General features: G+C 43.9%; 1 non-coding gene across 1 annotated transcript; it reads right to left on the bottom strand.

Moving 5' to 3' along the window:
- Positions 1-2,107: 2,107 nt before the first annotated feature.
- Positions 2,108-2,189, bottom strand: trnas-aga (transfer RNA serine (anticodon AGA)). The gene has a single exon. It is a non-coding gene; the product is annotated as a tRNA-Ser (tRNA).
- Between the last annotated feature and the right edge of the window lie 7,087 nt (positions 2,190-9,276).

The following is a 9,276-nucleotide window of genomic DNA, read 5'->3' as shown; positions in this document are numbered from 1 at the left end:
CGGCAGAATGTCGATATGTAATGCCATGGACTTTCACGGAATCAGAATTAAAAAGGTGAACAAGCAGCGAAGATAATCACCAACACTGCTTCACTTCGAAGTTTCCAATTTGTGAAGCAGTGCCTTTCACTGGCAAAGGAGAAACATTTGTCCACAGCTGCCTGCTTCAGGGTCGCCTCCTTCTCTGCTGGAAGTGTCCATCGTTTTACTCACAGTCACGACGCGATTTCCTGATCCAGTCCAGTGAAAACGTGTCATGGTGTCGTCCAATCAGGACCCTGCCAAAACTCAGCGAGAGACCTCTGGTCATTTCGAGCTCAGGATGTGAAATTAGACGAGCTGCGTGACACCTTTTCTTGGCGCCGCCACTTCACTGCAAATTAGCGGCTCAAAACGAGCCGTTGTTAGCATCAGCTTGATTTGTACCTTCCTGCAATGCATTTGCGAAACAACATCAGATAGATCCCATCCGGCCCAGGGGACTTATCTATTTTCACACTCTGCAGTATTTCTAATATCTCTTCCTTGTGAAGCTCAATCTCTTCTAGTCTAGACGCAAGTATCTCTGTATCTTCCTCGCCAACATTTTCATTATCTATAGCGAACTCTGTCGAAAAATATTTATTTAGTACTTCCTCTATCTCCACTGACTCCACACACGACTTCCCACTATTATCCTTGATTGTCCCAAATTTAACTCTCGTCATCCTTTTATTGCTGACATACCTATGGAAAGCCTAAGGGTTAACCCTGATCCTATCTGCCAACGACTTCTCATGTCTCCTCCTGGCTATTCTCAGCTCTCTTTTTAGGTCTTTCCTGATATCGTTGGAACCCTCGAGCGCTCTAACTCAGTTTTCACATTTTGTCCTAACATAAGACTTCTTGTTCTTCTTGACCAGGGATTCCACTTCCTTAGTAAACCACGGCTCACGCGTTCTATATCTTCCTCCCTGCCTGACAGGTACATACTTATCTAGGGCACACAGGAGCTTTTCCTTGAATAAGCTCCACATTTTTAATGTGCTCACCCCCTACAGTTTCCTACCAAACTCTGCGCTTCCTAAATCTTACCTCATTGCATCGTGATTTCCCTTCCACCAGCTGAAACTCTTGCTCCGTGGAGTACACCTATCCCTTTCCATCACGAAAGTAAACCTGAGAGAATTGTGATCGCTGTCTCCACAGTGCTCACCTCCTTCCAAATCTAAAACCTGGCCAGGCTCGTTACCCAGTACTAAATCGAAAGTGGCTTCTTCCCTTGAAGGCATGTCTACATACTGTGTCAAGAAGCCCTCCCACACACACTGGACCAAAACTGACCCATCTATTGTACTCGTACTTTAGTGATCTCAGTCAATATTTGGATATTGTCTTGAGTGTTCCAGAATTTCTCATTGTCCCACAGTCCAGATGAAGTTTGTATTCCTCACGTACGGGAGCGAGAATTCTTTCAATGTCTCAGATCAGTTCCTGTGCCGAGAACATCAGAGTCAATGTCCCTTCCTCTACTCGGACTGACAATTTACACTTCTTCAATCTCATATGATCTATTTCCCAAAGAGTTTCTCAAGATTTCCAAAGCTGGAGCCTAAATTATATGGTTTGCTTCCTAAACATTTTTCCAACTGCCAACTGACAATATTTTCACAGTATCTCTTCACAATCCTCTGGCTTGCACCATGTCCGGGATGGGAAGTCCCATTTGGTGGAGAGAGTTCCTTGGCTGGTGAGTTTCACTTTGGAACAAAGATGGTTAAGTGACAATTTCCTGCGGTTGTTTGTAATGGTGGGAGAGGGAGCGGTGGGGAATGAGCACTCTGACGAGCAGGAGGAAGTATTGCCACTGATCAGAGTCAGAGAACAGAGGACAAGGGATTAAAGGAATCTAATGAAAAGCAGCACTTCTGCTCAGGGAGTTCAATAACAACTGCAGAAACCCGATGTGTCGAGCAGTGTATCTGGAAAGAGAAACCGAGATAATGTTTTAAATGTGGAGCATTTCTGATGAAGAACTCGAGTTTCTCAAGTCTAATCAAATTACAGGCCTGGTTTGCAAAACAGGCTTTCTGAACTTTGAATTGTTCCAGCAGGTAAGCATTCATAACGTAGTCAGCAGGATTCGAACCTACGTGGGACAACCCCAATGGATTTCTAATCCATCGCCTTAACCACTCGGCCATGACTACCGACAGCGCTGCGTGCTGAGCACTGACCAAATCAGCCGTGATCTCATTGAAAGCTGCCGCTGACTTGAGTTAAATGTTTCACTCTCCATTCATACCTTTGCTGTCATTTGTAAGGTGCGAGACACCAATGTAAAAGAAGAAAAGCACAAAGTTAGGAAAAGATTTTTGCAGCCAAATGGAGTCAAAATTATTTATTGAAAGGAAAATCACACTTGGCAATTTGCTAGATCTCTTTGCGAACATGACCAGCAGAGGTAATCAAGGGAGCTATTGATCTGAGTATTCTTGGACATGAAACAAACAAAGGTTAGTGACATATTCATTTCTTATTCTGCCGAAGGAGCTGGTATTTCCAGATGCTCACAATGACAGAGATTTTTCCCAATTAAAGACGGCAAATAAGTCCCATCTCACGCTGACACCATCGTGAGCGCTGCTGTTTCACAATGCCACAGAGTCAGGGTCAATTCCCGCCTCAAGCAACTGAATGTGTGCAGTTTGCACATTCTCCCCGTGGCTGTGTGCGCTTGCTCTGGTTTTCTCCCACTGTCCAAAAATGTACCGGTTTGTTGAAATGGCCATGCTAAATTGACGGAGGTAAAGGAGAGGAATGCATTTGGGCTCAGGCGAGTCGGTATGGAGTTGCTGGGCCGAAGGGCCTGTTTCCACATTGTAAGTATTCTAATCTACAGTAATCAATGACCAAGGTACGGCGCACGTTGTTCGATGGGGGCATATTAGACTTTTCGATTGTTTTTCTTCAAAGTTTCTTTACAATTCAAACGGGAGAGGAAGAGGGGAAATGAATGTCTCCCATAATTCTTGCCTTCTTTTATCATTCACAGGCGGTATTTTTTCCTGTACGTTTTTCTTTTACACTGTGGTTACTGTTAGTGTTCTTGTAAGCTACACCGGCTGGTTTCCTCTTTCCTCAATGTTCCTCATCTCTACCCAAACTCACTTTCCATCCTTATCTCCTGAATCAAAGTAATCTCAACCATTGCATAATTGCCACGGAAACTGGGCTTTTCACACGCATGTGTATGTCATTTTCCAATATTAATTGATCGTTTACTGTGTTGCAAATGCGCACGAGAAGAGTAAAACAAAATAGAGGCCGGTGGTCCTGGGTTTGAAACGCACGTAATTGCAGCTAAAACGCAGATTACTGCACACAATGCGATCACGGAAGCATGCAGCGAACCGCCAGGAAGCACACAATAAGTACAATGCTGAATGTCATGTCAGGAACAGGACTAGAAACACAACAGAAATACGTCTCTTGGGTACTATTTTGGACGTATTTCTCAATGAGCTATCGTGTTTTACATATGTTCCATCGGGAGTTACCTCACACAAGGAAGTAAGCAGTGCTGCAGACGGTCATATAATCCGAGTTGCAAGTCCCTGAGTCAGAGACACTCAGTGCCCTGTGTGTACCTACAAGGAACAGCTGTGCATGTGGTTTACAGTGTAACTGAACTGCATGAATGCAGCTCGATGGTCGTCTGTCTGCTTCTCCTCTATAGTTTTCTGTGCAGTCCCTGCGTGCAATCTTGTCAACTACGTTTGTCCGGCACAAGATGAGCGTTGGTCACTTGTCTCTGAGAGAGGCTGTTGGTTTATGTGTTGTCATAATTCCGAGTGTAAGGAGGAATCTGGCTGTCAGTTCCCAGAAACTTACTTTAATAAATGGAAGCGTGCTTTTTAACTTGCCGTGTGGCATGTACTCGTTGCAAAGTTCGTGCACTGAGAATCACGTTTCGGGACTATCCAATTTTGGCAAAGAATTTGTGTGGCATTCACGAGTTGCCACGACCAGCTATCCCTAGTAGCAATAGGGACAAATGGCAAGAACTATAAATTCGATTAGAGCAGCACAAGTTTAATGTGACAGGGCAAACAGAAGGCAGCCAGAAGATCTCTGGGTGTAGGGCAATCACCCAAGGTACCTTTACATATGAAAGTCTGTGCATCAGTGGAATCTGGGACCAAAGTAGTCTATGTTGGTTATTCATATTCCAGACAACTTGCGTTGTTCCCCGTTTACTCTGAAAGTGAATAGACATACTTATTTCACCGTTATTTCGAAAGAAGATCCTGCATTGAATCTGTTCGCCGTTTTTAGATGTTGTGGCGAAAAGGTGGGCAATCACGATGTGAAACGTTGCTATACTTTCATTTCCTTCATTACTGTCCTGGTGAGGGAGAAAGGTGATTGGTTCTCTCGATCAGATGGGGGCACCGGCGCATTGATGGCCTAATTTAATCACGGATATACTTGAAAATGTTCACTTTTAATGGTTCGTTGTTGTGTTTTGTTTTATGATACTTGAGCACTTTCTGGGACTTGGCAATACACTAAATCTCCAGTAGGTTTGGAATTGCGTCGCTGTTATTTGTGCGAGCAGTTCATGTCAGAGACGACTCACGGTGCCTCACAGACAGCACTTAATGGTCATTGGAAGCAAATATCCTGTAAACCTTCATCTCTGGATCGGTTGGGCTCACCCACCCTCCAAACAAAATAGCCAAACTCGCTGGCTGAGTTACAATCATCATGCGTTTTTTTGCAAATGGTGTATTCAAACTGTTGCCGGTGGCTTCAGCATCTCAGACTTGTCGAGCATGGAAACAAATCCCGCGATCCAACTTGCCCTTGCTGAATAGATAAACGAAATTAATCCATACATTTCTGCCAATATTTGTGCCTTATCTCTCCGAGGTCTTCCTGACTATACACCCATTCAAATGCCTTTGAAATGTTCTGAGTGCACCAGACTCTGCCACTAAATGTGGCAATTCATTCCACACACACAAAAGTTCTGTGTGAAAAATATTAGTCCCTCACATCCCTTTTAAATTTTTCCTCTCTCACATTAAACGTTTGCTATGTAGATTTGAACTCGCGTGTCTTGTGAAGAAATGCTCCCTGACTATTTACTGTGTTTCCTCATGATTTTATAAGCTTCTGTGAGGCCATATCTAAGCACTGAAGCTCCTGGGAATCTGACGAAGCCTATTCAGTTTCGTTCTCATGTCCAAGCTCGGCAAACCTTGCAAACCCTTGTAAATGTTTTCTAAACTTACACTTGCAAGAAGTGTGTCCAGCTGCAGCACTTGTTTGACCGTGTGGCCACTCTGGAGCTACGGGTGGACTCACTGTGGAGCATCAGCAATTCTGGAGAGTTATGTTGCCTCCCAGGTGCTCAGGCCAGGGATGTCGCCCATTGGCTGAAGAGATTTGAAAAGGGGATCGTGAACAGTCAGTTGTCTTGGTGCATACAGGCACCAACGAAAAAAAAACGAGATGAGGACCTGCAGGGAGAATTCAGGGAGCTAGGAGAGAAATTAAAGAGGAGGAACTCAAAGGTAGTAATCTCGGGATTGCTGCCAGTGCCATGTGACTGCCAGCGTAGAAGTGATTAAAAAACGGCACGGTGAACACGTGAGTTGAGGAATGGTGCTGCAGGCCGGGTTTCAGATTTTTTGGATTTTGTGACCAGTTCTGGGGAATGTGGGACTATAAGAAAATTGACGATCTACATCTGAACCAGACGGGAACGAATGTCCTTTCGGGAGTTTTTGCTACTGCTGTTGGAGAGGTTTTATACTAATGTGGCAGGGGGCTGGGAACCACAAGAGAAAACAAGTCGGCAGTGAGGTGGAAACTGGAAACGCTAAGAATCTGGAAGATAGCATTAATAATGGGAAGAGTAGGCAGACAGCAGATGAATGCAAAAGAACTGGTGGCCTGAAATGCATCTACTTTAATGCATGGAGTATAGACAGATGAACTTAGGGCTTAGGTTGGTGCCTGGGAATATGACGTTATTGTGATCACAGAGATTTAGTTGAAGGAAGGGCATGGTTGGCAACCAAATGTTCTAGGATATAGACGCTTCAGATAGGACAGGGAGGGAAGTAAAAGGGGAAGGAGTTGCATTGCTGGTCAGGGATGGTATCATGGCTGTGCGAAAGGAGGACACCATGTAGGGCTTGGGTCGTGAGACACTATGGATGGAGCAGTGAAATAAGAAGGGTGAGGTTAGATTTTTGGGGCTGTATCACAGAGAGCGTGAGGTGTAAGAAAAAATAGTTCAACAGATCATGGAAAAACGTAGAGGCAATAATTTAGTGTTGATTGGAGATTTCCTTTTTCCCAACATTGACCGGGATACTCTTAGCGTCAGAGGTATGGATGGGATACCATGTGTAAGAAGCCTCCAGGTGAGTTTTCTGGAGCGGTATATCAATAGTCTGACGAGGGAATAGGCCATATTGGAGCTGATATTGGGGAATAAGCCAGGGCTGGTGATAGCAGTTGCCGTGGGTGATTTCTTTGGGAAGTGTCCAATATTCTGTAAGTTTTAGAATACTCATTGACAAAGATGAGAGTTGTCCTGAGGAAAGAGTACTAAACTGGGCCAAAGCTAATTATATCAAAATTATGCAGGAGGTCGGAAATGTTGATTGGACACAGCTATTTGTAGGAAAGTCCACAGTTCATATGTGGCAGGCTTTCAAAGATAGGTAAAATATAGTGCAGGATAGGCATGTCCCGTTGAAGGAAAAGGATTTAAAAGGCAATATTCGTGAACTGTTGATGACAGGACAATTGTACGAATCGCCAAGAGGAAAAGGGAAGCATACATAATGCCTCGGCAGCTAACAACATAATGGTCCCTGGAGGAACATGAGAAGAGTAGGATATGTATTAAACGAGGAATCAAGAGGGTTAAAAGGGGTCATGAAACAACTTAACGCTAGCATAATTAAGGAGAATCCTAAAGCGTATTATTCATATATAAGAAGCAAGCGGGTAACCAGAGAAAGGATTGGTCCACTAAAGGAAAATTAAGGAAGGCTGTATGTCGAATCTGAGAGAGTGAATATGGTTCTGAATGATTATTTTGCATCAGTGTTCACTGAGGAGAGGAGCATGATGAATGTTGAGTCTAGAGTAAGACATTTGATTAGTCTGGATCATGTTGACATAAGAAGGGAAGCTGTGTTTGGCAGGCTAGGGGTACTTAATGTGGACAAATCCCCAGGAACGGATGGGATCTATTCCTGGTTCATGAGTGATGTGAGAGAGGAAATAGCTGGTGCCCTGACAGATATCTTCGTGGCATGCTTCAGCACAGGTGACGTTCTGGCCGACTGGAACGTTGCTCATATTGTCCCTTGTACATGAAGGATAGTCGGGATATTACTGATAACTACAGAACAATGGGCCTAACATCAGTGTTGAGAAAGTTGCTGGAGAAGGTACTGAGGCATAGGATCTATTCATATTTAGAAAATAATGTGCATATCAATGAGATCCATAGTGTTTTTCGGGGAAGTGCCCAAGTTGATAGATGAAGGAAAGGCTGTTGATGTCATATACATCCACTTCATTAAGGAGTTAGATAAGGCTCCCCATGGTAACCAAATACAGAACGTAAAGTAATATGGTGTGCAGGGTGTTCTAGACAGGTGGATAAAGAATTAGTTGAGCAATGGGAGACAGAGAGTGGCAGTGGAATGGGGTTTCTGGAAATGGAGAAAGATGACCAGTAGTGCTCCACAGGGGTCAGTGTTGTAGCCACAGTTGTTTGTGATATACTTAAATGATCTGGAAGAGAGCACTGTTGCAATGATCAGAAAGTTTGCAGATGACACGAAGATTTCTGGACTAGCAGAACTTATAAGTGACTGTTAAAGAATACAGGAGGATATAGATATACTGGAAAGTTGGGCGGAGAAGTGGCAGCTGGAGTTCAAAACAGACAAATGTGAGGTGACGCATTTCAGTCAGTCTAATTCTAGATGGGGTTATACAATGAACAGAAGAGGTTTGGGGTAAAAAAAAGTTGATGGACAGAGAGATCTGTGAGTGCAGATCCATTATACACTGAAGGTTGCTGCACAGGTGGATAGAGTAGTCACGCAGGCATATAGTATGCTTGGCTTCATTGGATGGGGTATTGAATAAAATGGCTGGCAAGTCATGTTAAAATTGAACAATACATTGGTCTGGCCACACTTGGAATACTGTGTAAATTTCTGGTCGCCACATTACGAAAAGGATGTGGACGCTTTGGAGAGGGCGTGTAAAAGGTTTAAGCGGATGTTGCCTCATATGGAAGGTGCAATCTAGGAAGAGAGGTTGAGTAGGATAGGTTTGTTTTCATTAGAAAAAAGTAGTTTGAGGTAGACCTTTTTTGAGGTTTACAAAATCATGAAGGGTACAGACAGGGTAGATAGAGAAAAGTTTTATTTCCCAGGTTGAAGGATTAAAAACGAGAGGTCACGCTTTCAAGGTGAAAGGTGAAAAGTTTAAGAGGGATACACGTGGCATCTACTTGACACAGCGGGTGGTGGGTGTCTGGAACGCAGAGACGGGAGAGGTAATCATGGTAGATACATTAAAGAAGCGTCTGGACAGATGCATGGGTAGGTGGGGAGCAGAGGGATACAGATGCTTAGGAATTGGGTGACAGGTTTAAACAGTAGATTTGGATCGGCTCAGGCTTGAATGGATGAAGGGCCTGTTCCTTGTCTGTACATTTTTTTGGTCTTCTTAAATTACGCCAACTTCATTACAAAATTTGCGAGGTCTAAGTGTCTGAAGTGAATCCATCCTGAAACACTAGTCATAACAAATCTGAGTGTTGGTTATTGTGGAGTAGCGTAGTCGAGCGGTCTAATGTGCTGGATTTTAAGCTTCAGTTTCTATCGAATCGTGGCTTCAAATACCAGCATTGTCAGTGAGCAACTCTGTGGACATGTATGTGAGAGAAACTGCGCATGTGTGGATGCCTTTTAATTTGAGTGTTTGCAGATCCTCAGTGTGCTTACCCTCTCGGTGATAAAATCAGCGACCGTCTCTGAAAACAACGCAAGTTCCTGCTGTCCAACATATCCTCATATCCCGTCGGTAACTTTGCTTTTGGATATCTGCGTTGCCAGTTTCTGTATCTGAAATGGTCAGCGCAGTTGGCTGAAATGTTGGTGGTTTGAGCCCACCCAGGGAATAAGCCTCAAATATTTCAGCACAAGCATTTACCCGACCATGTATTGCCATTGTAACCGGGAAAAC

This window comes from Chiloscyllium punctatum, chromosome 13 (assembly GCF_047496795.1).
Source record: "Chiloscyllium punctatum isolate Juve2018m chromosome 13, sChiPun1.3, whole genome shotgun sequence".
NCBI lineage: Eukaryota > Metazoa > Chordata > Chondrichthyes > Orectolobiformes > Hemiscylliidae > Chiloscyllium > Chiloscyllium punctatum.
The sequence above is the reverse complement of the archived record's forward strand: the minus strand, read 5'-3'. Positions and strand labels throughout refer to the sequence as shown.